Raw genomic sequence first — 17105 nt, forward strand, 5'->3', positions numbered from 1 at the left:
ATCCTGGGTGGACAGCCATACCCTCTGTCCGAGACGATACTGGGGAGCCGGGGTCCGGTGGCGGTCCGCTTGTCGTTGATACCTAGAGGTGGTCTTGAGAAGGGTCAACCGGGCTCTCTTCCAGGTACGACGACAGCGGCGGACAAACTTCTGGGCTGAAGGTATGCCGTCCTCTTACTCAGGGAAGAGCGGGGGCTGATAGCCCAGGGCACACTCAAAGGGCGAGACCCGCGGCAGAGCAAGGAAGGGTGTTGCGGGTGTATTCGACACACACTAGTTGCTACCTCCAGGTGGTGGGGCTGGCGGAGACCAGGCAGCGTTTCCAAGTCTTAGTTGGCTCGCTCCAACTGCCCGTTGGACTGGGCGTGGAACTCGGAGCACAGGCTGGCCGATGACCCAATGAGTGTGCAGAACGCCTTCCAGAACCAGGACGAGAACTGAGGTCCCCTTGTTGGAGACCATGTCTACTTGGAGTCCATGGATCCAGAAGACGTGCAGCACCATGCGCTGGGCAGTTTCTTCTGCAGAGGGTAGTTTGGGGAGAGGAATGAAGTGAGCGGCTTTGGATAACCGATCCACTATCCAGTGTTGCCATCAGATGGGGGGAGACCCATGACAAAGTCCAGGGCTATGTGAGACCAGGGACAGTGAGGGACAGGCAGAGGTTGAAGGAGAACAGCCAGAGCTTGCTGAGGAGTCTTGTTCTGCTCACAGACCGTGCATGCGGCGACAAAGGAATCATGGTAGGCCACCAAAAGCATTGTCGCTTAAAGGCCAGGGTCAGACTGGAGCCCGGGTGGCAGGCAAGCCTGGAGGAGTGGGCCCACTCCAGAACAGAGGAGCAGGCCGTGTCAGGAACAAAGACCAGGGGTTCGGCTGGGAACGCTGCGCCTCACAAACTTGCTTCCCTATCCCCCAGCTGAGTCCCGTCGCCAGGCACGAGGTGGGAAGGATGATCTCGGGTTCCAGTGTTGTAGCCATGGGGATATAGCGACGCGACAGCGCATCTGGCTTGACATTCTTGGATCCTGTTCGGTATGAGAGGGAGAAGTTGAACTTGGTTAAAAGCAGGACCCATCTAGCTTGCCTGGAATTGAGCTGCCTGGCGGTGCGGCGATCTTCCAAGTTCTTGTTGTTGGTCCACACAATGAGAGTGCAGCCAGTGCCTCCACTCTCCCAACACCATCTTCGCCGTGAGAAGCTCACGATTCCCCACAATGTAGTTCCTCTCTGTAGCGATGAAGCAATGGCAGAAGGCAGCACAGGGAAGTAACTTGAGGTCCAGGGAAGAATGCTGGGATAGAACAGCCCCCCACTCCGATATCTGAAGCATTGGCCTCCACCAAGAACTGGCGGGATGAGTCAGGATGAACCAAGATGGGAGCTGTGGTGAAATGGTGTTTGAGATCCAGGAACACCCGTTCATCAGCTGGTGACCATGTGAATGGAACCTTGGGAGATGTGAGTGCAGGCAGGGGGAAGCCAGGGGGCTGTAACCCTGGATAAAGCAGCGATAAAAGTTGGCGAATCCCAGGAAACTTTGCAGCTTAACCCTGGACGTAGGCTGGCACCAATCCACCACCACTCTCACCTTCCCGGGATCCATCTGTACACTCCCTTCAGTAATGATGTAACCCAGGAAGGGGAGGGTGGAGCGATGGATTTCGCACTTCCCCGCTTTCACAAAAAGCTGGTTCTCCAAGAGGCGTTGGAGAACCTGTCGGACGTGTAGCACGTGTTCTTGGGCGGAGCGGGAGAAGATGAAGGTAGATGAAGATGAACCGGTTCAACATGGCGGAGGACATCATTAACCAGAGCCTGGAACACAGCAGGGGTGTTGGCAAGCCTAAATGGCATGACCAGATCCTCGCAGTGACCGCTGGTCATGTTGAAGGCAGTCTTCCACTTATCCCTTTCCCGTATCCGCACCAGATGGTAGGCGTTCCATACAGCCAGCTTGGAGAACATGGTGGCCCCATGGAGCAGCTCAAAGGCCAAGGAGATGAGTGGTAGCGGGTAGCGGATCTTCACCGTGATGTTGTTGAGACCCCGGTAGTCGATGCACGGGTGTAGGGTTTTGTCCTTCTCCACAAAGATGAACCCTGCGCCGGCAGAGGGAGGCAGGGGACGGCTGAACCCTGCAGCTAGGGAATACCCCAGGAAGACGTCCCGGGGCAGGCTATGCTGACTTCAGGCAATGAGCGTGGCAGAACGGGTACCATTCCATGATGGCATTGGCATGACCAGTTAATAAGGAGATTGTGTCGCTGGAGCCAAAATCATCACAATGCCACAGGAACCTGAGGAAATTTAATGAGCAGGAATTGGATCGTCTCACTGTGGTTCCCTGACACCATAGGATGATGGTGGGTGGTACTGGGGGTGACCTGGCCTATAGAGCGCCTATCCAGTGCTCTAACGTCCATGGGAATGGAGAGGGGCTGAGTGGGGATGCCTAACTCAGACGCCACGGTAGCGTCCATAAATCTGTCATCGGCCCCAGAGTCGATGAGTACCCAGAGAGGTTTCAACTGGTTTCCCCACAGCAAAATGGCATGAAAAGGGGTGCGAGTAAGGGAAGGTAAAAGTCTTCCATTTGGCCCACCAGAGTACTCACTCCTACTGGTGAGTCTGATCTTTTAGTGGACAGGTGGAGATGAAATGACCAGTAGTCCCGCAATATAGGCAACTCTTAGTGTGAATCCTGTATAGCCTTTCGGCTAGAGACAGCCTCTCTCTGCCTAGTTGCATTGGCTCGGGAAGAGGTGAATCGGTGGTCTTCGCAGACTCTCCGGGGAACTTGGGTAGTCTCGGATTCTCTCGGCAATGGAGCTGTTGGGGACATCCAGGATGCCTCAGAGGCGAGGTGGAATCCTTGGACGGGCAATCAAATCTCCTCTCCTTCCTTCGTTCCCGTAGTCGCCCATCGATCCGAATGGTCAAGGCAATGAGCCAGTCAAGATCAATCAGTAGTTCCCTGGCTGCAAGCTCATCCTTTACTTCCTCCGATACTCCATGCAGGAACATGTCAAACAGCGATTCAGCTGCCAACGTGCGGAAATCCACCGCATAGTCTGCCACACTGCGGGAGTCTTGTCGAAGCTTGTGTAACTTCCGGGCAGCCTCTCTCCCAGACAATGGAGCATCAAAAACTTTCTTTACCTCTGCTATGAACTTCTCCCAACTGAAATATACCGTGACTGCTGTTCCCACACTGCCATAGCCCAGGTGAGAGCCCTCCTGGACATAAGCGTAATGAGGTACGCTATCTTAGAGCGAGTGGCTATCTTAGAGCGAGCGGCTATCTTAGAGCGGCTATCTTAGAGCGGCTATCTTAGCGCAGTCTGAGGGGAAGGAGGAAGGCTGCAGATTGATGATGAAAGAACACTGAGCGAGAAAGCCCCAACAGGTGCCCGACTCTCCATTGAAGTGTTCCGGGGGAGGTAAGTGGGTTTCCAGGGAAACCAGGGTGGCTGGGGAGGTGGCAATGCTAACAGCCGGGTTACTGAGGGGCTGGGAGGTTACCATTGTGGTAGGCTGCCTAACAGACGAACCGTGGAATTGCTCCAGCAATGTGTTCAATGCTCGGTCATGGCGTTTGGCCAAAGTCTGGAACTCTTCCATAAGACCAGGAAGCAACTCCTTGTGCCTTCCGATGGTGGCTTCTTGGGAGGAGATGGTATTGCGGAGCTGGTCCGAGTCTGCTGGGTCAGTCATGGCCAGTTCGTACTATCACGTTTTAGGGAATACCCAGATGCAGACAGTGTCAAAGTAACAAAAGTTTATTACTAGAACAGGGGCAGTCAAAACGACAGGTCAAGGGTAGGCAGAGGTCAGTAATCCATATCAGAGTCAAAAGGTACAGAACGGCAGGCAGTCTCAGGGTCAGGGCAGGCAGAGGTCAATAATCCAGGGTGGTGTGACAAGGTACAGAACGGCAGGCAGGCTCTGCGTTAGGGCAGGCAGAAATTGTCAAAACCCGGGAAAACTAGAAATAGAAAAGACAGGAGCAAGGGGAAAATGCTGGTAGGCTTGACGTACAAAACGAACTGGCAACAGACAAACAGAGAGCACAGGTATAAATACACTGGGGATAATGGAGAAGATGGGCGACACCTGGAGGGGGGTGGAGACAAGGACAAAGACAAGTGAAACAGATCAGGGTGTGACAGTATATACCAAATCTGGAGTCAATTTGACTTCTGGTTCATGAGAAGATGATTGCTGACAATTTTGAGCATTACATGGAACCCAAACAAGGGGACCTAAAGTATTTTGTCCCCCTCGTCCTGGTTCTGGAAGGCATTAATTTGGGGATGCGAAAAGCATTCATTTTGGCTAGTTATCTTGTCATCGTTGTTATTTTTATGCCAGCCTGTGCTCCGAGTCCTCTACTCCGACAATTAATCCTTCCAGGCTTTTACATCGCTTTTACATCGTTTAACTTATATGGTGATTGGCATCTAAACTTATAGTATTACCACGACAACCGGCAACAGTTAGTCTTTCAATCACCAACGTGGGTATAACCAATGAGAAGATGGCACGTGGGTATCTGCTTCTATAAGCCCAGTCAAAACTGTTCGCTGCTCTGGCCCCCCAATGGTGGAACAAACTCCCCCACGACGCCAGGACAGCGGAGTCAATCACCACCTTCCGGAGACACCTGAAACCCCACCTCTTTCAGGAATACCTAGGATAGGATAAAGTAATCCTTCTCACCCCCCTTAAAATATTTAGATGCACTATTGTAAAGTGGCTGTTCCACTGGATGTCTTAAGGTGAACGCACCAATTTGTAAGTAGCTCTGGATAAGAGCGTCTGCTAAATGACTTAAATGTAAAAATGTATAAACCAATGAGGAGATGGGAGAGGCAGGAATTGCTGCGCGATCTGCGTCAGAAATAGGAAGGACTTCTATTTTAGCCCTTGGCAACGCTCGTTGACGCGCGCGAGCAGTGTGGGTGAAATAATTGAATAACAGAGATTCCTACCTTTATTTTGCAATGCACGCGACGCGAGCAGTGTTGTAAGGGTATTAGCATTACATATGCAAAGATGTTTTTGCATTAGCATATGTGCTAACGTGCATTTATGGTTACAGTGCAACTATATGAATATAGCAATAAATTATTCTCACAACCATTAAAGACTAGTCTAAATACAACATATTGAGCAGTGGTGTAAAGTAAAAACACTTTAAAGTACTACTTAAATTGTTTTGGGGGGGGGTATCTGTACTTTACTATTCATATTTTTGACTACTTTTATTTTTACTTCACTACATTCCAAAATAAAGTAATGTACTTTTTACTCCATACATTTTCCCTGACACACAAAAGTACTTGTTACATTTTTATTGGCTAGCAGAACAGGGAAATGGTCCAATTCATGCACTTATCAAGAGAACATCCCTGGTCATCCCTTTTGCCTCTGATCTGGCGGACTCACTAAACACTGCTTCTTTTGTAAATTATGTCTGAGTGTTGGAGTGTGCCCCTCGTTATCCGTAAATTTAAAAAAAGAAAATGGATCCACCTAGGTTGTTTAATATAGGGAATTTGAAATGATTCATACTTTTACTTTCAATACTTAATTAAGTATATTTTAGCAATTACATTTCCTTTTGATACTTATGTATATTTAAACCAAAATACTTATTGACTTTTACTCATGTAGTATTTTACTGGGTGACTTTCCCTTTTACTTGAGTAATTTTATATTCATTAAGGTATCTTTTACTCAAGTATGACAATAGGGTACTTTTTCCACCACTGATCTTGAGTCAATCTGATGTATGGTTCATGAGGAGAAGATGATTGCAGACGATTTTGAGTATTAGCATTACATATGCAAAGATTGAGTTGTTTAGATATCAATGCCAAATTCAGTGTGGTTCATCCTAGGGACATCCATGATAGCGATGACAGTTTCAAGTTGATAGGCCACTGTGGAGTGGATTTACAGTGGTTTAATAGGACACGTAAAATCACATTTTTGATTTGTCAAAAACGCAGCCATCTTGTGACCAATCCCTTAGCTTTTCTCAAACTACGACTTTACCATGGGCCTACATTTGGTCCAATGGTTTATGAGAATACGTTTTTGGAATAATTTTTTGCATATTAGTATACGTGCTAATATCCATCTACTGTTATAGTGTGACCGTCTTTGAATGCATCAACATTTTCTTCTCAAAGTCTTTAGGGACTATTGTGATGAGTCCAAAGACCACATTTGGAGTGAATCTGACTTTTAGACCAAGTTTTTTTCAAGGATTTTAGGTATTAGTGTTACATAGTCAAACATTTGAATTGTTAAAAAAAGTTTCCTTTTTTATAAATCAATGCCAAACTGTATGTGGTTCATCGTGGAAATGTCTTTGATTACCCTAGAAAGTGTATAGTTGATATGCCATTGTGGAGTGGATTTACAAAGGTTTAAAGTGGATAAGTAAAATCTGATTTTCAAATTTATCAATCACTCAGCCATCTCTTAACCAATTCCTTAGCTTTATTGGACTTAAGGTTCATGAGAATATATTTTTCAAAGGTTTTGAAGATGGAGGAAAATCGATCCGATGGGCATAATGGGTCCTTGGGCAAACTTGTTCAACATGAGGAAAGACACCTACACTACCGTTCAAAAGTTTGGGGTCACTTAGAAATGTCCTTGTTTTTGAAAGAAAAACACATTTTTGTCCATTAAAATAACATCAAATTGATTGAGCGCAAACTGGCTTTAACCAGAATAGAAAGATGATTGGGAGGTTCCCTCTGCACAACTGAGCAAGAGGACAAGTACATTAGAGTGTCTAGTTTGAGAAACAGACGCCTCACAAGTCTTCACCTGGCAGCTTCATTAAATAGTATCCGCAAAACACCAGTCTTAATGTCAACAGTGAAGAGGCCACTCCGGGATGCTGGCCTTCTAGGCAGAGTTCCTTTGTCCAGTGTCGGTGTTCTTTTGCCCATCTTATTGGCCAGTCTGAGATATGGCTTTTTCTTTGCAACTCTGCCTAGAAGGCCAGCATCCCGGAGGCGCCTCTTGCTCAGTTGTGCACCGGGGCCTCCCACTCCTCTTTCTATTCTGGTTAGGAATACCTAGGATAGGATAAAGTAATCCTTCTCACCCCCCCCCCCCCCTTAAAAGATTTAGATGCACTATTGTAAAGTGGCTGCTCCACTGGATGTCATAAGGTGAATGCACCAATTTGTAAGTCGCTCTGGATAAGAGCGTCTGCTAAATGACTTAAATGTAAATGTAAATGTTCTGTGAATGGAGTAGTAAACAGGGTTGTATGAGATCTTCAGTTTCTTGGTAATTTCTCGCATGGAATAGCCTTCATTTATCAGAACAAGAATAGACTGACGAGTTTCAGAAGAAAGTCCTTTGTTTCTGGCCATTTTGAGCCTGTAATCGAACCCACAAATGCTGATGCTCCAGATACTCAACTAGTCTAAAGAAGGCCAGTTTTATTGCTTCTTTAATCAGGACAACAGTTTATCTGTGCTGACATAATTGCAAAAGGGTTTTCTAATGATCAATTAGCCTTTTAAAATGAGAAACTTGGATTAGCTAACACAACGTGCCATTGGAACACAGGAGTGATGGTTGCTGATAATGGGCCTCTGTACGCCTATGTAGATATTCCATTAAAAACTCAGCCATTCCCAGCTACAATAGTCATTTACAAAATTAACAAAGTCTACACTGTATTTCTGATCAATTTATGTTATTTTAATGGACAAAAAAGTGCTTTTCTTTCAAACTTTTGAACAGTAGTGTACATAAAGTTTCAAGTCTCTAGGTCAAACGGGGCGACGGATATGAGGGTTTAAGGGAGACTGCTTATAACAGCAGCCCCTATAGGCCAATCAGTGCCATTATTTTTGACCAAGTTACTCATGGCCTCTAGTTTCTGTGTGTTAAGTCAGAAAAAAAGTTCCCAATCTATGCTTGAGTTATTTGACCATGTCAAGGCTGTGAACCCTTAAAAGGGTAATTGCACAGGATCTCCTTTTCAAATAAAACACTCTTCGTTCCTTGAACTGCTCTCCGTTTCTTCCCGGTCAACTTCTGTGACAGCACGTGATGAATATGTAAATCTCGGTGAGAACGTCATCTTCCCACTTAATTACCTCGCAATCAACTCGCTAATTCACCATAAGAGTCTCACCCTGAAACTATTATTGTTAGCCCCATCTTCGAAATCACTGTAGACTGATGACTAATGTCTAGTGGTGGAGGAAATGAGGCTACGAACCCTCTGATGGACGGGATTATCACACCCTGTCAATCATCACTGCATTTAGTTCAGATGAAGCTTCAGAATGTGGGTAAGAGGCATGATCTCCCATGAGTTGCATGGGCATAAGCCTGCTACTCATCGTAGGGCAAAGTCAGGCTTAACTTGATAGGTCACTGTTACGAATCCCTTCTGGCCCGACAGTCTAGGGGGTGGTAATGAGACCTGTAACATAACTCAGGCAAATTATAATAGTGACAAAGTAAAAGTGTGAACGAAGTAACCAGGACAACTGAAATCTACCGTCAAACTCAGGGTTTTTGTAAAACACACAGTAACGAGAGCGTGAACCAGCGAGACCTACAGACATGGCATTTACAGAGAGATTGAGCTCTAGAGCAAACAACAAGGTTTTTAAACCAAGGGAAAGGAACTGTGATAGGGTAGGAAACAGGAGGAGGTGTGTCTTCTGATTGATGATTGGATTGTTGACTGATTGGGGAGTGATGATTTTCACCTGTGAGGGGAGAAGGAGAGAAAAGAAACACACACACACAGGATACACACACAGGATACTTGTATCTGTAACAGTCACTGCCGAGTGCTGCTGAACGTAAATAACCACGCAATGTCCCAAAACTCTTCAACTGGCATCATTTCCTCGTCTCCTTTTAAAAAAGATGTTTAATCAAGTCAATTTATTTCAGTATTTATTTAGGGCAGGTTATTACAAAAACCAACCCATAGAGCAGGGATGGGTAACTTCAGTCCTTGGGGACCTGATTAGTGTCACACTTTGCCCCAGGCCCAGCCCCAGCTAACACACCTGACTCCAATAATCAACTAATCGTGATCTTAATTTTAGAATTCAATTAGATGAATCAGATGTGTTTGCTGGAGTTGCCCATCCCTGCCCTATAGAGTCTACACTAGTGTTTCCCAAACTCCAGGAAACCCTGTGAAGAACTAGTTTTGGTTGCAGGTAAAAACCCTTTTGGGTTCAGGTAGAACCTTTTTCACAAAGGGTTGTACATGGAACTCAAAAGGGTTCTACCTGAAACCGAAAAGGGTTATACCTGGAACCAAATGTGGTTCTCAGATGGGGACAACTGAAGATTCCTTTTGGAATCCATTTTTCTAAGAGTGTAGACCAGGGGTACTCAAATCTTATCAAACGAGGTCTGGAGTATTACTGGTTCTCTGTTCTACCTGATAATTAATTGCACCCACCTGGTGTCCCAGGTCTAAGCTAGTCCCTGATTGGGGGGGAACAATGAAAAAAGCAGTGCAACTGGCTTCAAGGTCCAAATTATAATTTGAGGGGTCTAGACCCTACTCCCCAGTCACTCTTAGATTTAAGAAATATGGTGATTGCTTTGCCTTGCCTTCTGATAGGCTAGGTGGAACTTATGCCATATTAATAATTGATCCAATCTATTCAGGTCTACAAGAGTGTCTAGTGTCTAGGTCAATTTGAGTTTCGTCTCTAGAGAATTTTCCTTCAGCCCATCAGTGTGGTGCAGTAGCAGGGTCATACTGTAATAGAAGTGTATAGGATCTATGAAACACATAGGATGCATCCCAGAGCCCTGGTCAAAAATAGTGCACTATACAGGGAATAGCTTGCCATTTGGGACACAACATAGTAGGAGGGTTTTGGTCTTATTCACAGTATAACAGAATGTTCATTTTATTCTGCTGAATGTGCTGTAAATTCATTATGATTTACCAAGCAAATCTAAATTGCACTTGCCCAAATACACGGGGAAAGATATGTGCAAATATAAATAATTGTTTCATTTGCACCCCAGCATCGAGGTCCATTTTGCCAATTGAGGGACATATATGCTCCAGAAGCCCTGAAAACTAAGTGTTCCAAAATCCATAATTCTTAGAACCTCAGTTTGATTCAGACCACTTTAATATACACCATTTAGAAGGGCTTATATAGGGGATAGTTCCTAAGTTTTGAGCTTTGAATAGGCTATGCATCAGCAGAAAAATAAAAGCACGTTAGAGGAGTGAGATATGGAATTATTGCAGACCTGAACAGAAGAAAGATGAATTGGAGGGAAGCGTTGGATACTAACCAAAAGTGTTAAGGATGAAAGAAAGAGACAAGGACCCCAAATCTAATTTCCACTGCAATATTTTCACCTTTCAACATCCTTTTACTATGCACAGAAAATGTCAAATTTACTGACTTAAAGCTGCTTTCTCTTATTATTTTAGTCAGTCTAGGAGGAACAGAAGCTTTGAACTTTGCTTAAGAGATAATTATTTATTCTTACTTAATGCAATGTTGGGTGAGTCATGTTCACCAAAGCCTCCATGACTGATTACAGTGTAGCACAGGGCCCTACTGATACTACTGTATTCCAATGCTGATACCTGTGGATCCCACTCCCTCTCTCTCTAACTTTTTCCTAACGCTCTCCTCTGTTTACACATTTTATTTTTCACTCATTCTGTCTCACTTGCCCTATTTCTTCTCTTTCTTTCTCCCACTTTCTTTAATTATTTCAGTCTACCTCTGCCTGTGTTGCTTTCCCTCTATCTCCCTGCTCTCCCTCTCTGCTCTCGTTGCTCCCCTCTCCCTTTTATTTGGCATAATCAGCTGTCTAGACAGTAACCTCTGCAGACAGATCAACAGGAATACCTGAGAGAGCCAGTTATATTGTGTTAACAGACAGATGAGGTCCAGAGACTGTGAATGCATTATTATGCACACTTCATTTTCACAAATGAATCTTCATTTATCCCGCTGAGATCTTCATAAGACAATGCAAACTTTGTAATTCATTATTTCCCCTCGACGAAGTTAGATTTTTTTCTGTCAGTGTTTTTACATTGCACTTTGGAAAGTACAGTGGGGCAAAAAAGTATTTAGTCAGCCACCAATTGTGCAAATTCTCCCACTTAAAAAGATGAGAGGCCTGTAATTTTCATCATAGGTACACTTCAACTATGACAGACAAAATGAGAATGAATTTATTGGCAAATTATGGTGGAAAATAAGTATTTGGTCAATAACAAAAGTTTATCTCAATACTTTGTTATATATCCTTTGTTGGCAATGACAGAGGTCAAATGTTTTCTGTAAGTCTTCACAAGGTTTTCACACACTGTTGCTGGTATTTTGGCCCATTCCTCCATGCAGATCTCCTCTAGAGCAGTGATGTTTTGGGGCTGTTCCTGGGCAACTCCCTCCAAAGATTTTCTATGGGGTTGAGATCTGGAGACTGGCTAGGCCACTCCAGGACCTTGAAATGCTTCTTACGAAGCCACTCCTTCGTTGCCCGGGCAGTGTGTTTGGGATCATTGTCATGCTGAAAAACCCAGCCACGTTTCATCTTCAATGCCCTTGCTAAAGGAAGGAGGTTTTCACTCAAAATATCACGATATATGGCCCCATTCATTCTTTCCTTTACAAGGATCAGTCGTCCTGGTCCCTTTGCAGAAAAACAGCCCCAAAGCATGATGTTTCCACCCCCATGCTTTACAGTAGGTATGGTGTTCTTTGGATGCAACTCAGCATTCTTTGTCCTCCAAACACGACGAGTTGAGTTTTTACCAAAAAGTTATATTTTGGTTTCATCTGACATTCTCCAAATCTTCTTCTGGATCATCCAAATGCTCTCTAGCAAACTTCAGACGGGCTTGGACTTAAGCAGGGGGACACGTCTGGCACTGCAGGATTTGAGTCCCTGGCGGCGTAGTGTGTTACTGATGGTAGGCTTTGTTACTTTGGTCCCAGCTCTCTTCAGGTCATTCACTAGGTCCCCCCCGTGTGGTTCTGGGATTTTTGCTCACCGTTCTTGTGATCATTTTGACCCCACGGGGTGAGATCGTGCATGGAGCTCCAGATCGAGGGAGATGATCCGTGGTCTTGTATGTCTTCCATTTCCTAATAATTGCTCCCACAGTTGATTTCTTCAAACCAAGCTGCTTACCTATTGCAGATTCAGTCTTCCCAGCCTGGTGCAGGTCTACAATTTTGTTTCTGGTGTCCTTTGACAGCTCTTTGGTCTTGGCCATAGTGGAGTTTGGAGTGTGACTGTTTGAGGTTGTGGACAGGTGTATTTTATACTGATAACAAGTTCAAACAGGTGCCATTAATACAGGTAACGAGTGGAGGACAGATGAGCCTCTTAAAGAAGAAGTTACAGGTCTGTGAGAGCCAGAAATCTTGCTTGCTTGTAGGTGACCAAATACTTATTTTCCACCATAATTTGCAAATAAATTCATAAAAAATCCTACAATGTGATTTTCTGGATTTCTTCTTCTCATTTTGTCTGTCATAGTTGAAGTGTACCTATGATGACAATTACAGGCCTCACTCATCTTTTTAAGTGGGAGAACTTGCACAATTGGTGGCTGACTAAATACTTGTTTGCCCCACTGTATGTCTGGACATGTTTGAGCTAAAACTGACTGAAGAAAGTGTTAGAGATGGCATCTCTAACATAGAAGAGGCTCATACCGCGTAACTTATATGCTGTCGTGGACATATGTAACACAATTGTAACTTCTGTCCCAGGACTGTGAGATTTGATGAGTAACAAGGAACAATTGTTCTGGGGTGTGCTGGTTTTATGTCACTGTGTAACGGTTTTCGGACCAATATGCAGCGTGTTCATCATTTTATTAAACTGAACGCTACAATACAAAGTAAACAAAAAGAACAACCGAAACAGTTCCGTCTGGTAACTAATACAAAGACAGAAAACAACTACCCACAACCCATAGTGGGAAAACAGGCTGCCTAAGTATGGTTCTCAATCAGCGACAACGATAAACAGCTGCCTCTGATTGGGAACCATACCAGGCCAAACACAGAAATACAAAACCATAGAACAACACATAGAATGCCCACGCCAACTCACGCCCTGACCAAACTAAAATAGAGACATAAAAAAGGAACTAAGGTCAGGACGTGACACACTGGTTAATTTCGTGGGAGTGTGCCTACACCCGGCATCTTTGAATTTGGACCTGGTTCCCGCCACTCACACTTTTTTCATATCTCATACCTTTCCCCGAGAACCTAATCGGGTAAGTGTTTGTCAGTGTTTGTGAGATTTTGGTTCCGCCAGTATTGCTTAGATGCTATAGTGATGCTGAGGATGTGTGATCCAAGGTGTGAAGTTTGCCATAGATGGTGTTGGAGCAAGTTTTATGGATGAAGACAAAACAGTAAAAAAGTGGATTGGTCCTTCGAGCCGAATGTACTAACTTTGTATTTCATATTTTAGCAGAGGAACAAAAGTAAAGATGTAGAAGAACTGACTTACAATAATCACTGTTCCAATTAATCCAAACTCTATTACATTCTGACACGACTTTTTGAGTGCACTTAAATAATGTAATGATTGTAGTAGTCTTTGAGTTGCTTGCTTACAGCTGAGGGCAATAAGATCTCGTCAACTCACTGCATTATTAGACGTTTGTCCAACATGCCTATAACGTCAGATTTGGACTTTGACAGAGATATGGAATTATAACTTGAGTGACTTATCTTGTCAAAATCCTGACTTTAGCCGTCATATAACCAAACCAACCAAAAACAAAAATTGCCGCTTTTCACATGGGGCTTGAACTAGCGATGTTCAGGTTACACCACCTTCCAAAACAAATCTAGCCAAAAACAATGATTATAGGGACAAAATAACACCACATTCCTATACACGCAAATGTGTTTGGTAAATACCCCAAAAATAATCTATTACCAGCCCAGGCGTTTATTTGCTTAAATCACTGAACACAACAGGTGCTTATTAGAGACAGCCTTCCATTTGAGCCAGGTGTCTACTTCCTTAATGCACAAAGCTTTTTGGTCACGTATACTCCCTCTCTGGCCTCTAGGTCATCAGGCTGCTGATTATCCCGCACACCTGTCACCATCGTCAAGCGCACCAGCGCCTCATGACACTCACCTGGACTCCATCACCTCCTTGATTATCTTCCCTATATCTGTCACTCCCCTTGGTTCTTTCCTCAGGTGTAATTGCCTCTGTTACATGTCGGTGCATTGTTTGTGTTTCATGTTTATTGGTTTGTTTATTTATTAAAACACTCACTCCCTGTACTTGCTTCCCGACTCTCAGCGCACTTGTTACACAATTGTTAATTTGCATAGTTAATTGTTTAATTCCAACATCCACTTCCAGCATTTTAGTCAATTTATTAATTTCCTGCACCATGTGTAATAATTTTCACACTGTCACATTTCTTTTGTCTTAGTATGCCTTTATAAAAACATTTAAAAACTTTTCCTTGACAGAATAATTATCCTCTTTTGACTGTGCCCTTTTGACCCGTTCTTACTATAGGACGATATTACAGTTTCTAGGGGTCGGTACTCCTGAACTTGTTGACTGTTTTTGTACTTGCCGGTTAGCTAGCAGTTGTTAGCTGCTAATGGCTAGCAGTTTCTTACTGGCGATGCAAACGCATGATTGCCATCATTTATTGAGTCATTACTGAATTATTTAATGTAACAAATCAAACATTAAACCTCAAACAATTCATGGTACCCTTGTAAACAATTCATTTAGACCAGGCCTTTATTTGAAACAGGCGTTTATTTTTACCTGACATTGTCCGGCTATTAAAAGGGAAAGGTGGCTATTTGAGACTACGCGTTTTTGAAGTTTTAAGGTAAAGCTGATTCTGATATTACTAAACACTTGTGATGTTCTGTCTTATTAGTAATCACTTTTTGTCCCTTCTGAGGTGTTTGCTAACGGCAGTAGATCCAGGCCCCTCTCATCACAGATACTGGTCATGAAGGAGTCTGACTTAAAGATCCAACCCAGCTCCTATCACAGAGAAAGAGAGGGAGAGAGAGAAAGACTGTCACCATACAGTCTTGGAAGTCAACAGTAAATACATGGTTGAGATTATGATTCACAGCCATTTCACAATGGACATGTGCCAGCATGGTACTGACTGGTTGACATTACTCACCCTGGTCCAGGAGTAGTCCATTGCGGCACCATGGATGGGGGGGGGGCACCTTCTTACAACATACAAGACACAAACACACACAGCACTGATTACATTATCAATGGTGGTTGTGTCCTCCATTACTCTGAAATGAAAAGAGACTTGTGTTTTGCCCCAGCCTCCTTCTCTGGTGATTTGTTGTCGGTTTCTTTTACATAGAAAATACACAATAATGTTGTTGCTTGTTGGCATATTTTTTGGGGTCAGCTGAAGTCCTCAAATGCTAGCTACCCACTGGGCACAGACACCAACGTCTATTTCACGTTGGTTCAACATAATTTAAAGGACATGGAAACAACATTGATTCAACCAGTGTGCCCAGTGGGTAGCTAGTTTGCTTGATTATTTAGCAGGGATCTTACAGTTGCTAGCCTGTTCAAGTTGAAACATTACTGAAAGCAAGCTGGCAACATGCATCAAACATGTTGTCAGGTTTGCTTGATTATGAGCTATCTAGCTACCTCTAGCTGGCAGGGATCAAACCTGTCTTCAGGTACAATGTTAGCTATGCAAATCTTCCTCTCACATGTTAGGTATAGGCTATGTATTTAGCTAGTTAGGTACATCACAGTATCATAGCCTAGTATCATAGCGGCATAGCCTATCAAATAATGACATGTAGCTAGCTAACAAAACATAGTAACACACCAGTTTCAGGTTTGACAGTTGACAGCCCATGTAGAAGTTAGTCGGATGTAACGCTAATCCATATCCTGGCCATCTGCCCTAAATCGCCAGTAAGCCGTGACGAACTCACTTACAAAACTCAGGTTTGGACCAGACTGACTTTATGACCAAAGTTATCCTATATACACTTTGTAGTCCATTTTGACATTAGAATGAATGTTTCTGACTCATATCGATGCGACATAGGCTGTTTAAAACCACAGAAGTTGGTTCTAAGGAGCAGTTAACCTTAAATGTACAAATTTACAACCAATAGAGTCTGGCTCTTAACTTTGCCTAGTCATGTCCTGAACAAACCCACTGCACTGCAGTCTGTCTCCTTAACACCCAGATCCTGTGGTGACCTTCACAACACCCAGGGGTAATTGAGTTGGAGGGTGGGGGGGGGCTCTAAGTCTGTCTGTGTCCCAAATGGCACCCTATTCCCTACATAGTTCACTACATTTGACCAGAGCCCTATGGGCCCTGGTCAAAAGTAACGCACTATATAGGGAATAGGGTCCCATTTGGGACACCACTTCTTGAGTTTCCTCGTGACGAGCCAGGCCCAGGCAGCTGATGGGATTAATGTGATTTTGGTGTTTTTTACTCCCTGTGCAGACAGACAGACAGACCTGCCTCTGTTTGGTGGATGTTTTGGGTGAGCGTCGCTCCCTTGTTTGTCGCAGACAGAGACCCCAAGCAACCCTGTGTTTCAGAGTAGAGGGAGCCGCAGGACGCATGATGCATCGGTGGTGGACGGATAGAGAGAGATAGAGGGAGGGATGGAGAGAAAGGGAGGCAGAGAGGGAAATGAAGGGGGAAGGGGAGAGGGGTGGAAATAACAGTGGGAAAGCAGAAGGAGAGGGAGATAAATTGTGGTGTTGGTGTTGCGTAAAAACAGCATTTTCGTCTCTCCCCTTGAAGCCAAGGGATAAAGGCAGAGTATTATCAGGTGAAAGCTGAGACTGGAAGATTTAATTGGAGTGAACAGCTGATAGATACATAAAGTATGGAGGCTTTTTAAAGAGAAATAAAGACTCTGTTTGTCTTTCTTCATGTGGTCAGAATCAGTTGACCCATATGAGACTGTCGGTGGTCCGGAGCATCAGACAAGAGCGTGTGATGTGGCAGAGTGTGTGACTGAGTGAGCTAATGCATTTATGCAGACAGAGACATTGTC

At 44.2% G+C, this 17105-nt stretch overlaps 1 long non-coding RNA gene across 1 annotated transcript; it reads right to left on the bottom strand.

Annotated features, from left to right (window-relative positions):
• Positions 1–12876: 12876 nt before the first annotated feature.
• On the bottom strand, positions 12877–16712 carry LOC135559915 (uncharacterized). The gene is made up of 2 exons (XR_010458602.1): positions 15218–16712; positions 12877–15069 (listed from the first exon to the last, which is right to left on the bottom strand). It is a non-coding gene; the product is annotated as an uncharacterized LOC135559915 (long non-coding RNA).
• Between the last annotated feature and the right edge of the window lie 393 nt (positions 16713–17105).

The sequence above is a fragment of the Oncorhynchus nerka genome, linkage group LG15, assembly GCF_034236695.1.
Source record: "Oncorhynchus nerka isolate Pitt River linkage group LG15, Oner_Uvic_2.0, whole genome shotgun sequence".
Lineage (NCBI taxonomy): Eukaryota > Metazoa > Chordata > Actinopteri > Salmoniformes > Salmonidae > Oncorhynchus > Oncorhynchus nerka.